Source organism: Taudactylus pleione, unplaced genomic scaffold (genome assembly GCF_031769625.1).
Source record: "Taudactylus pleione unplaced genomic scaffold, aTauple2 ptg001060l, whole genome shotgun sequence".
NCBI lineage: Eukaryota > Metazoa > Chordata > Amphibia > Anura > Myobatrachidae > Taudactylus > Taudactylus pleione.
In genome coordinates this window covers 734,661-748,659 of record NW_028285461.1, presented here as the reverse complement: position 1 = coordinate 748,659, position 13,999 = coordinate 734,661, and positions in this window count along the sequence as shown.

Below are 13,999 nucleotides of genomic sequence, written 5' to 3'. Positions count from 1 at the left end.
GGTCTGTTATTAAGTTCTACACTATAAAAAGGGCTCATAGTAAGCATTTCTTTCATCCTCCTGACGAAGTCCAACCCAGTGAGCTGGGTCTAAGTGTCGAAACGCGTTGAGATGCTGTGTGGTTATCTCATGCCTATTGTCTCTCCAGAGACCCACCTACCTTTAATCGCAATTCCTTCTATATACCTACATGTTCCACTATTGAATATACAGGGAGGAGCAAGCGGGGACCAAGCGATTGTTCAGAATTCCGGGGCGCACCTGATAAAGTTATCTGCCGATAATATGAGATATGGTAAGAACACCCTTGTTATCTCTATTTCTACGAAGTCCATAGGGTTCCACAGGATACCTTGGGTATAGGTGTGACGTCAGTCATCGGGCACCAAAGAGTTAAGCTTTCAGCCTCCCAGGATGCACTAGGTCCCCCTCCTATACCCCGCCCCCGAGCCAAGGCACCTCAATTAGTTACCAAGCCATAGGCCGGAGGAGGAGAAGGAAGAGAGAGTAAAAAAGATCTGGATACACACAAGAATCACATTCTCACCAGAGGGAGACAGAAAAACCGGTGACCAGAGCAAAGCCCATCTGCAGCACAGGTGCGACAGGGCGGGAGTCCTGTGGAACCCTATGGACTTCGTAGCAATAGAGATAACAAGGGTAAGTTCTTACCATATCTCATATTTTCTACTTCAGGGTCCATAGGGTATCCACAGGATACCTTGGGGATGTCCCAAAGCAGTATCCTTTAAGGGTGGGGACGCTCCTGTGCAGAAAGGAGAATCCGCCGCCCGAAGGAAGCATCCTGAGAGGCGAAGGTGTCAAACCTGTAATACCTCACGAAGGTATGGACAGAGGACCACGTAGCAGCCTTGCAGATCTGGACTGCAGAGGCACCACGTCGAGCTGCCCACGAAGGACCCACAGACCTTGTGGAATGAGCCTTCAGAGAAGGAGGAACCAGTAGGTAAGTAGATAAGCTTCAGAAATAGCCATACGGATCCAGGCTGCCAAAGTTTGCTTTGAGGCAGGCCAACCCTTTTTACGGAAGCCATAGAGGACAAACAAAGCGTCCGACTTCCTAAACAAAGAAGTGCGGTCAACATAAGTCCTTTAGGCCCGCACAACATCCAAAGAGGCCTCACCCACGGAAAGACCCGGGGAGTTAAAGGCCGGAACAACGATTTCCTCGTTAACATGAAACTGGGAAACAACTTTGGGAAGAAACTCGGGCCGAGTGCGGAGCACTGCCCTGTTCCCATGAAAAACCAAGAAAGGGGGTCTACAAGAAAGAGCCCCTAAATCAGAAACACGTCTGGCCGAAGCAATAGCCAGAAGGAAAACAGCTGTCAGCCATTTAAGATCCACTGAGCCCAGTGGTTCAAACGGCGGTCCTTGTAGAGCACTCAGGACCACAGCCAAATCCCAAGGTGCCACAGGTGGAACAAAGGGCGGCTGAATGCGGAGAACACCTTGCATAAAGGTGCGTACATCCGGGATGGTCAGGCCCAATCCTACGGTGAAACCAGACAGACAGGGCCGAAACCTGTACCTTCAAAGAAGCAAGGCGAAGCCCATGATCTAGTCCCGCTTGCAGGAAGGCGAGAATCCGAGACAGACGAAACTCCCGCGGTGCATAACCTCTCGGTCGACACCACTGGAAGAACGTATGCCACACGCGATGGTATATCCTCGCGGAAGACGGTTTCCGAGCTCGCAACACGGTACGCACTACAGAGCTGGAAAACCCCCGGGACCTCAGAATGGCCGTCTCAACAGCCACGCCGTCAAAGACAGCCGAGTCAGGTCCGGGTGAAGGCAAGGACCCTGAGACAGAAGGTCCGGTCGTAGCGGCAACCGCAGAGGACTGTCCACGGACAGACCCTGAAGTTCTGAGAACCAGTGCCGTCTGGGCCACGCGGGAGCTATCAACAGGAGCGTCCCTCCTTCCTGTTTGAATTTCCGGACTACCCGTGGAAGAAGGGAGACCGGAGGGAACAGGTATGCGAACCGGAACATCCACCGGATGGACAGAGCATCCACCAGAGACGCCCCTTCGTCTCTTGTGCGAGATCCGTACACCGGCAACTTGTTGTTGTGCCGGGACGCCATGAGGTCGATCTCTGGAAGACCCCATCTGTCCACCAGCAGTTGAAAAACGTCCGGGTGCAGGGACCATTCCCCCAGATGAACGTCCTGGCGACTTAGAAAGTCCGCCTCCCAATTTAGCACTCCCGGGATGAAGACCGCTGATATGGCCGGAAGATTGCGCTTCGCCCATACCAGGATCCGAGAGACCTCCACGAGAGCCGCCCGACTTTGGGTTCCTCCTTGCCTGTTTATGTAGGCCACGGTGGTAGCGTTGTCCGACTGGACCTGTACCGGGCGACCCTGGAGAACCCGACGTGCCTGCTGGAGAGCATTGAAGACCGCACGGAATTCAAAGATATTGATTGGAAGCTCTGCTTCTGTCGGCGTCCACCTGCCCTGGAACAAGTGTGGACCCGAAACTGCTCCCCAGCCCCGAAGACTGGCATCCGTTGTCAACAGGACCCAATTTGGAACCCAGAACGGACGTCCCCCGCTGAGATGGGTCGTCTGTAACCACCAGGCAAGGGACAGGTGAACCTCCGGCGTGAGCACAATTGTCTGGGACTTCAGAGACTGCGGCAGCCCATTCCACTTGGACAGAATCAGGTGCTGCAGAGGTCTGGAGTGAAACTGGGCATATTCCACCATGTCGAACACCGACACCATGGAGCCCAGTAACCTCATCGCCGAGTGTAGAGACACCCGGCGACTGAGCAGACAACTGCGCACCCTCGACTGTAAAGCAGAGATCTTTTCCTCCGTCACGAAGATCCTCTGCTGTTCCTAGTCCAATAAGGCTCCGAGGTGCAGAATCCGCCGAGACGGGATTAGAGTGGACTTCTGCCAGTTGATTATCCAGCCGTGCCATTGCAGTAGCGCAATGGTCAGGCCCAAGTGGCGTAGAAGGAGCTCTGGAGATCCTGCCACCAATAACAGGTCGTCCAAGTACGGCAACATGCGGACTCCCTGCAGCCACAGAGAAGCCGCCATGACCGCCATCACCTTGGTGAACACACGTGGTGCTGTCGCCAGGCCAAAAGGTAACGCCCAAAACTGGAAGTGGTCGCTGCGGATTGCAAACCTGAGGAACTGTTGATGGCGCAAAAGAATAGGGACATGCAGGTAAGCGTCCTGTATGTCCAATGACACCATGTAGTCCCCAGGTTCCAGCGCCAGAATTATGGACCGTAGGTACCCGCAAAGACCTGTTGAGAGCTTTGAGGTTGAGAATCGGACGATACGACCCATTGGGTTTCTGTACCAAAAAAAGATTTGAATAGAAACCCTGGCCCCTCTGGGAGAATGGAACAGGCACTATAACTCCAGCCTGGAGCATAGTGTGCAATACCTTCCGCAACTCCGTAGCCTTGTTCCGGTCTGTTGGTAGACCCGTGGGGAAGAATCGAGCCGGGGGTCTGTGCCGGAAGGAGAGGGCGTACCCGTGGGAGACCACCTTGAGAACCCAAGTGTCTGTCGTAGTGACCGACCAACACTGGGCAAACTGCAGCAGACGGCCTCCCACTTTGGGATCCCCCAAAGGGAGGCCCGGACCGTCAGACCGCAGGCTTGTCATCTGGCTTGGGGGCCGGACGTCTGGTAATCCATGCCTGCTTCCGGGGCTTGGCCGATTTCTTAGGGCCAGCCTATCGAGGAAAAGACTGTGGTTTGGGCCTGCCCTGGGCCCTAAATGACCGAAAGGACGATGGTCCAGAACCAGAAGGAGCAGCGGCCGATGGGAGACAAGCCGATTTGGCTGCCACCAGCGTGGCCACAATCTTATCCAGATCCGGACCGAAGAGAACTTCTCCGGTAAATGGCAACGCCTCCAGACCCCTTTTGGAATCTGCGTCCGCCTTCCAGGATCGCAGCCACAAGGTGCGACGAGCAGCCACCGCTGCTGAAGAAATTCTAGACACCAGAGTACTAATGTCTAAGGCCGCCTCATTGATATAAGTGGCCGAATCACGGAGATTACCAATCAACTCCGCCTGTTCGGCCGGACAGTTGGAATCAAAAGATGCCTCTAATGAATCCGCCCAGTGCTCCATCGCTCTGGCAACCCAGCAAATGGCCATAGCCGGTCGTGCTGCCCCCCCCCGCAGGGGAATAAGCGGACTTCAGGCAGATCTCCACCTTGCGGTCCGTAGCATCCTTAAGGGAGGACATGGATGGCATAGGCAATGTGGCACTACGGACAAGACGGGTCACGTGAGAATCCACCTGTGGAGATTATTCCCACTTTGCAAAATAATTATCCGCGAACGGATAAGCCACCGCCAGGCGCCTCTGCGGCTGGTATCTTTTGCCAGGCTGTTTCCATCCCTCCTCTAAATGGTCCACTAACTGACCTGAAAGAGGAAAGACTGTGGCATCGCCCTTCACATCTTTAAAAAAGGCGTACTTAGATTTAGCCGCTGGGGGAACTTCGTCCTCAATCACCAAGGCTGTGCGGACTGCCCGAATAAGTCCAGGAATATATACCTTGGACTTAGCGACAGCGTCCTTAGTATGGAGAGGTTCCTGATCGGAAGGATACAGAATCTCCCCATCATCAGACGTCCCCTCGTCATCCTCATAAGGAGCCGACAGAGACGCTACCGGCCGTTTATGTGGCCAGATCACAGACTCCCCTTGCAACACATCCGACAAGTGCTGTACAGAACTCGTCAGGGAGTTAACCCACGCCGGCTCCTGAGAAACCGGGAGCGGGGAAATAGGGAGACTGTGGGGTACCACCAATTGTCGTGGGAAACCCTGCATGGGTGACGACACCACTGACTGCTGGGACAAACCCATCGGTGTAAACGCGGGTTGCGGAGCTAACTGGCCCACTAAGGTTGTAAGCGCCTGAGCGAAACAAGCCCAGGGCGGCTCCTGTACCGGTGCTGTAACCGTAAGAGGCCGCGCCATGGACAAACACTGACGGCAGAGGCCCTCCGCGCTACCCTCCCCCTCCGCTAACGGTACTTTACACGTAGTACACTGTAGCCGGAGAGGAAAATCACTTTCAGACATGATGGCACCAAGTATGTGACCCCCCTCACCAATTATATATCAAATAGGCGAGAGACCACCCTGCAGCACCGCACCGCAAGGGCTTAGCAGAAAGAACAGGGATAGTAATAAAGCTGACAGTTTAGAAGAAAAGTTACAGGCAGCAGCGCTAGCACAGTCACATACAATGCAAAGAAATATCAATTCCTGCACTAACAGCGCTGATCAATCAACTACGCAGACACAGGGCCTGGTAGGACACAGCGCAGCATACACAGACCTGACCCAAATCGTAGGAGAGGTATGCGGGGGGACCCAGACCACGATGCTTCCGTCCAGGCTTCCAGCAGCATTCACCATGCGTTCAGAGGAAGATGGCCGCCGAGGAGCAGAGAGGAGGCTGGCCTGGGGGAGGAGCGCTGCCACAGGACCAGTCGGCAGTGTGCAGAGAGGGCTGTGTGCAGCGGGGGAGGCGCCGGCTGTGAGACAGGGAAGGCGCGCTCCCCTGGCATGCATTTAACCCCTGGGACGCCGCAGCGCTATCGCTCTGCTGCGGTTCGCTGTCCCAGGGGGTAGTGGAAGCGCAGGTTGGTCGCCTGGATCCACGCTGCAGCCAGTCCCCAGGGAGCCCCCTGCCTGGGGGCTCAGGACCATGTGATCAGCGGGGACCCACCGCGGGACCCCACTGCTTACCTTTGTCCCCCTTGAATCCGGCCATGGTCCGGAACATCTGGGGTCACCGCTAGCTGTGACCCCAGATGCTCACCAGCATCCCCGGATCGGTAGCGGCGTTCTGGTACCGGCGGGGGTGTAGGGAAGACAGCATGGACGTCAGGACTGACTGTCCATGCTGTACATCCAGATGTGCAGCCACAGCTGTATAGAAGAAAGCTTCAGGGGCTCTTCTAGCCCCCACTCCGACAGGTGCACCCGACTCCGGCCGGGCACCAAACTAAACTGAGGTGCCTTGGCTCGGGGGCGGGGTATAGGAGGGGGACCTAGTGCATCCTGGGAGGCTGAAAGCTTAACTCTTTGGTGCCCGATGACTGACGTCACACCTATACCCAAGGTATCCTGTGGATACCCTATGGACCCTGAAGTAGAAATTGGAATTCATATTGAGAACGAATAACACGTTGGCTCCATAAAAAGACCCCCCTGATGTGCCTTTTAAAAATTGATGAAGGTACATTTAACATTTATCTTCAACATTCAAATATATGTAAAATACTACACCAGAGAGCGCCTTTTCTCACCTCCTTTTTAGAACTCTACTACTATTCGAGACGATACAGCAACAGTATCTCAGGAGAATATTGGCGGCCACCTGTGATACGGGGAGTGTATTTTTGAAGACTTCAATAAAAAGGACATATACACACAGATACATTTGGGTGTAGTGCTGTAAACAGTACCCTTGTATTGCATATATATATATATAAATATATATATATATGCCTTCTCTCATATTCTGATCATTAATAGTAGGGTGAAATGGGGGGGCTTATACATGAAATCGCACTACTGAAATGGATTTGTAGCATACTGTCCGATATTTACTTTTTCTTCTGCACATAAGGACCCGTGGAGAGATGCACCTGTTTGCTGATGGGGGCAGGGCTGGGCAATTCTCAGCATTGGGTCTCATTCCCTTGTGGCATATTGCCACAAAATGCAGGTCCCAGAGGAGGGGGCAGGGCCAAAATGACACCATTTACTTAGAATTGTGAACAGTTTGGCCCGTTCACTCCTCATGAGCCCGCAATTTGTGGCATTATGTTCCATGTCTTTCTAATTTTGATAGGAAATGGCCAGGATACGAGAGGGTCACCAACTCCTCTGGTAGTCCATGGGAGACCCCAAAAATTCTGGAATGTCTCCCAGATGTTTGGAGAGAGTAGGTAAGTGTTTTGAAGTGGTGTGTTAGATGTAAATTGTATAATTGCTGGAATGTGTGTGTATAAAAAAAAATAATGTCACCCAATTAGTCGGTCCTGTGTCTTTACTGATGAGACTTGAAAAAGTGCTATTGTCCAATTGAAAAAACTATCCATATATTATGAAATGCATTGATCTGGATCCCACTGTGATTTGGAGGATCCACCTATTTTACTAATTTTACTAATTGGAGCTTCTAGTGAGATATTCATTGCCTGATTATTGAGAGGTGGAGTTTTATTCCAGTACTGACAAATCTTGAGGACTTTCAATGTTACAGCTCGTGTGACTTTTTTTTGAACTGGTATAGTACCCAGTAATAGGCACTGCTACTGTTGATCATTAAGACCATTTGTCTCTCTCTAATACTTATACCAGTAAGAACGGAACATTTCATTTACAGAGACTATCCAGCTACAGGTTCCTAACACTATTTTGGAAACTTATAGTTAAAAAGTAATTCTAAGCTCCACAAATATACTTTATATATAATGCTTATTCTTTGGGATTGTATCTATAATAAGTACTTTAACTAACCTATAAGGAAAAGCTAACAATGGACATTAACTATTGTCAGCATATCAATAAGCCTGCTATATAAGCTTGCTATATATTCAGGGCCGGTGCAAGGTTTCTTGGCACCCTAGGCATTTCTTCAGCCTTGCGCCCCCCCACCTTCGGATAGCTACACAAGCCTTTATACAGTGCCCAGTAGTGGGCCCCCTATGCAGTGCCCCTTATATAATGCCCCCAGTAGTAGTCCCCCTATGCAGTGCCCCTTATATAATGCCCCCAGTAGTAGTCCCACCTATGCATTGCCCCAGGTAGTGGTCCCCCTATGCAGTGCCCCTTATATAATACCCCCAGTAGTAGTCCCCCCCGTGCAGTGCTCCTTATATAGTGCCCCCAGTTCTAGTCCCTCCCCTGTTCAGTACCCCTTATATAGTGCCCCCAGTACTAGTCCCCCCCAGTGCAGTGCCCCCAGTAGTAGCCCCCCCAGCAGTAGTCGTGCCCCCAGTAGTAGCCTTCCCCCCAGCAATACCCCCATAGTAATCATGCCCCCAGTAGTAACCTCCCCCCAGCAGTGCCCCCAGTAGTGATCTCCCCTCAGCAGTGCCCCCAGTAGTAACCTCCCCCCAGCAGTGCCCCCAGTAGTGATCTCCGCCCCAGCAGTGCCCCCAGTTGTGATCTCCCCTAGCACTGCCCCCAGTAGTGATCTCCCCCCCAGCAGTGCCCCCAGTAGTGATTTCCCCCCAGAAGTGCCCCCAGTAGTAACCTCCCCCCAGTAGTGATCTCCCCCCCAGCAGTGCCTCCAGTAGTGATCTCCCCCCAGCAGTGCCCCCAGTAGTGATCTCCCCCCCAGCAGTGCCCCCAGTAGTGATCTCCCCCCAGCAGTGACCCAGTAGTAGTCGTGCGGTGTCCCCAGTAGTAGCCACCCCCCAGCAGTGATCTCACCCCCAGCAGTAATCCCAGCCAATCACACACGTAAAAAATAAAAAAAAACTCCACTTACCTTAATAACCGCTCCGGCATCCGCTCCTCTGTCCCCCGGGTGGGCCCGCTCTGCATGATGGGAGAGACGTCATGACGTCTCTCCCATCAGCCTCTGCGGGAGCCGGAAGATGGAACGCATGAGTGAGCTCCAGCCTGGCTCTGGCAGTGTGTGCAGCAGCCGATGAGAGTCTGTCTGACTCTCATCGGCTGCTAAAACCAACACACAGCTGCCGGCGCCGGCGGCTGTGTGTTTGTTCCTAGTAGGTAGTGCGGACTGCACTTATGTGCGGTCCACACTACCGCCCTGCAGGGCCGGCGCTTTATATATTTTAATATATCCAACTGATTATAAATGGATAACTGTATTTTGTGTCATTTTTCCTTTTTTTTGTTATAATATGTAGTGCTATTCAGTTTGAGTAAATATGTTATATACTGTATGTAGTCGTATGACTTTTTAAATTGTTTCACTACCATAAGATATATTATGGCGCAGATCTTTTGGGTTGTTTTTCTGTTACTAATTGTCCATACCAAATAATGGACATTTATAGCCTTATTTGAAATATTGGGTCAAGAAATCCGCTTATAATGGTGAAAAGCAAAAACAAAAGAATCACACAATAGTGTAGTATTTTTAAATAATATAGCACATTATTAATACTAAAATCATACCTTCATATATCATTTAATGATAAAAGCCAGTTTAGCTAACTGAAGATGAAGTCCACATGTATCACAAGTTTAGAATGCAGAAGTACCCAATGCGTTTCCTCTTTTGTCCCAGGCTTCATCAGGGGGTAGATTATAGCTGTCCAGTCTTTAGGAAAACCTGCCCTAGACATACAGGGTTCCCTTCATACTAACAACTAGTGTCCAGGTCTCTTTTCAACCTGCTGTGAGGACCTTGTAGAAGCTCAAGGAAGACAAAATAATGGAAAACTGGTAGTCCAGTCCATGGAGCCAGGGGACAGATTTTGGCTATCGGTTCCAGCAAAAAAGTGCAAGCTTTTTGCTTAGTGGCAAGGCCTTAAGAGGTAACAGAGCAGTGGCGTAACTAGGGCAGGGCGAGCAGGGTGTGTGCCCTGGGCACCGAGGGACCGGCGGCGCGGGGGGGCGCCTCCGGCCACGGTCTGGCCCGCCCTAGTTAGCCACCAGTGAATGCGGTCAGCGCTACACATGTACACAGGACCGGCGCTAGGCTTCCAGCACCGGTCCTGTGCTGCACACCTGAGCCCGTTCCCTCCCCCTGAGGGCTTGCCCAATAGTGCCAGGAGGCGGGCTCAGGCTGTGCATAACACACGCATCGCCGCCAGCGCTACTACTGGGAAAACTGCATGGGGGGGACTACGGCTGGGGGCACTATATAAAGGGCACTGCATAGGGGGGGACTACTACTGGGGGCACTATATAAAGGGCACTGCATAAGGGGATACCGCTACTGGGTGCACTGCATTGTGGGGACTGCTACTGGGGGAACTGCATAAGGGGGAACACTACATAGGGCACTGTATTTGTGGGGACCACTACTGGGGGCACTGAGTAAGGGGAACTAAATGGGGGCTGTATAAGGGGGGCCACTACTGGGGATACTGTATAAGGGGCACTACTGTGGGCCTGCATAAGAGGGACCACAACTGCATACTGGGGGTACTGTATAAGGGGTACTACTGGGGTTAAGGTGCATATGGATAGGAATGTTCAGCGTGAAAATAAAGGGGTGTGTCATGTCGACACGCCCCATTTTTAAGTGACCATGCCCATTTTTTTCCCCGCACGCGCCAAAGGCGCGCACACACATATCGGGTTGTTGGGGGGGGCTCCCTTTTCAAATTTGCCCTGGGCTCAAACTACTCTAGTTATGCCACTGTAATAGAGCCTGTAGGTGCAGTATGTTTTAAGCTCTGTCACCTGGGGAAAAGGAGCAAGTGTGTCATAGTAATCTCCTGAAGTTCTGGCAAGTTGAAAGTCCAGTAGCAGTAAGGTTTGGAGGCGTGAGAGAACCTGAGATTTTCAATGAGTCCAGGATTGCCAAGAAAGAGGCTGCTTTGTTTGTGTAAGTTGTCTGCCATTCTGACAAATAAAGCAAAGTATTGTATCACAGTTGCCATGTAAGCATAGATGCAGTAACACTTAAGTCCCAAGCACTCTAGGTTCAAATTCATATCTACATTAATATACAAATGAAGCAGACCTTATTGAATAGATCATTGTGTTTTGTAATGTTACTGTATGACACATTTCCATGTACATTAGTGCCATTCTTAAAATCGGGCATATTTATAATGGGAGCAGGGTGTGCGGTGCACACTGGCTTACCTCTTACTTACCTCTCCAAAGTCCCAGAAGTCCCATGGAGTAGCACTGCACAAAATGCCTGGAAAATGGCCACCGCGGGTGTTTTGCTCATGCGCAATAGGAAGTCACCAGGAAAAGGGCTTCCTTGCCATTTTCCCGGTGACTTGCGCATGTTCGCTGATGGCAGCCAGAGAGAGAGGAGTGGTCCCTGGACGGGGAGTGAACACGGGCCCCCTCCTCTCTTAATACACCCCTACTTCAAAATGAGTAGCAAACTAATGAATGTAGTATCTTCTGTTGTACCTGTAGGAGAAAATCATTCGATCTTATCCTGGTTGAAATACAAATTACTGAGTGTAATATGGCAGGAGGGCCAATTAGATTGTGGGGACTCAGTTGCATTGCTGTAATCTGAGTCTAGTAATAAATGCAGTCACTACACATTGTCACTTTCCAAAAAGCTGACATGACACAAAGTAGAACAAAGTCCATGGTATACTAGAAAACGTGACATTGCAAACAGACGGAATATTTAGAATAAGGACCAGTGATCCAAAATTGAATAGCCGGTCAAACTTTGGAGAATGTAGCTCATGCACTTACTTATGTAAGTAGCCTTACATGCACATTCGTAAACATGCTTCAAGAAAAAGGTGCTTCAAAAGAGGCAGATACAGAAGGTTACCAGAAATAGCCACAGCAATACCAGTTTCTAACGCCACTCCCCTAGAAAATGCATCTATTTCTCCTGCACAACATCCATCTCCACCCCAATCCGTCACAGCTCTACCCCAAGTGCTTCACCTCTTTTTCTTCCCAGTCTGCAAGGGTGGAATAATAATGAATCTGAGAAAGCTTCAATTCCAAACCCCTATTTAGGAAAGACCACTGCCACAATGTTCCTGTTTCTCCTTTTTTCTGCCTGGCCACTGCTTCTCTTTTTGTTTAACCTGACATTGTCTATCCTTGTCTCTCTGTCCTTGTGTCTCCTGATTCTCCTAGGGCCAGATTAACAATGGGGCGGATGGAGCTACAGCTCCAGGCCTCCACATAAAAATAGGCCCATTAAAATGACAGCATGATTACCAGCTGTATTTATTTCAATAGTTTTTCTAGTCCCCCCCACCCCACCCCCCATAAAAATTATGCAATTTTTCTAATTCTTTGTAATTAGTGTTCATAGTGTAGGGGATGTACACACCAAGGTGACTCTGAACACACTCACACAGCACCGATCACAGCTCTTCCCCTTCTCAGTATAGGCCTTTGAACATTTTCAGCTCCAGGCCCATGTGGGCCTTAATCCGGCCCAGGATTCTCCCATTTCTTCCTGCTCGTCTCCCTGCTATCTTTTGCATATTCTCCTCTCTTCCATCTTTTCCCAGCGTCCGTCTGCTAAGAGAGCATTACTTTGAATTATATGTTGGTGCCAGTGGTACTTTTTGCTACTTCCTGTACTTGCATACAGCCCCATGGAATTGATTTACAGACTCTGCCTCTGCTTACCAGGAGCCGTGTGACACAGCGGCAGCACTTTCACCCAACGTCAGTCTGGGAGAAGAATGCCGCGATCTCTAGGCTAAGGATGGTTATTCATGGGATGGCCAAACCCACATGTTTGTCGAACCTGGGATACTTTTCAAGAGCCAGAGTGTCTGGAAATTTTTCGGCTCTTACCCAGTTATCTGCCCAACCTTGCCATCTTGGTACTTGTAGTTCCACAAGTGGTTATTTCATCAATTAAGACTGTATGCATATTGTTTAATACAAGGGGCTTATGATATGGTGATATGCATATAATGAAAACCACAAGACTATGGGCTCTTTTTACTACACTCCGCATTTGTAATGCAGATTGTAGTGTGATATTACCGACTGAATTCGCATTGTGAATTCAGGCAATATCACAGGGATTTACTACAAATCCCTTGCAGGGACAGAGCTTGCGATAAAGCTCTGTCCCTGCGAATCCCCTCCGCACACTTATCACGGTATTTTCGCAAAAAATACCGTGACATGTGACCCGCACATGTGCCAACTGCCGATGCTACCCCCCATCACCAAGCCCCACCCTCCTTGCTAAGCCCTGCCCCCCGCGATTGCGGACCCCCCGTGACGCTCCCCCCGTGACCCCCCCTATCCCTTAATTACACTTACCTGCAGTTATCGGGCTTCCTGTGATATCCTCTGTTGCTCCGGTCAGATGACATTCCATACTGCACTGAGACCCTGTAAGGTGATGACCGGGCCCCAGTGCAGCATGGGAGACCAGCTGACTGGAGGGAAGACATCACCGGAGCCCCAAAATCCGGTCCCTGGATTCAGGTAAGTTTGGGTTTTTTTTATTTTTTTTTTAGCGTGAATCAGCATGTGGCCTGTTTAGACCACACAGCTGATCACTGGGGCCAGCTCCGGGCTCTGTTCTGCCCATTATAGCGGAGCAGGAGTCTGGTATCCGGGAGAGACCCTGGATAACGCCACCTCCAGGTGGCATTACTATCGCAGGGCTTCCCCCGGTATTTTTTCACATTTTATTTTTAGTAACTTTGGTCAGATCACATTTCCCATTACAATTATGGGAAATATGATCTGCTTACTAAAATTAAGTGATAATTAGGGGTTGGAGTAAAATTTTACGAATTCTACTCCAATTGCCGAGTAGTAAATTTAGGTGAAACTAAAATAATGTGAAAAGGGTGTGAAAACACCCTTTTTCACTTTATTTTAGTAAAAATAATGATAATAAATAGAGCCCTATATCTTTCTGGATTAGTTTTTTACAATACAAGCTGTTTTTATGCATTGATATCAAATTGATATTATTCATATGGATATACTAGATGTGTCTTAATCTCTCTTTGCCCTACCAGTAGTATATTTTTCTATAAGTGCAGTTCCACAGTATTTTTCTTTTAATATTTTGTTGGTTTGTTATCTTTTCCATATTGGAACTAGCAGCTATTTTTATACACATAGGATACACCATTTTTTTTAAATATATATTTAGAGTTATTTAAATTGGTGCACAGTTCACTTCTTTACATTAGTGCTGAAGTACTTTTCGTTTTTCTTTAAAATTTCACAAATAGCTTAAATGGAATAATAGCATTTATAGGAGATTTGCTTTGTTGCATTTTGGCAAATCTAGATCATTATATAATTTTCCATTTGTTATACTGTAATT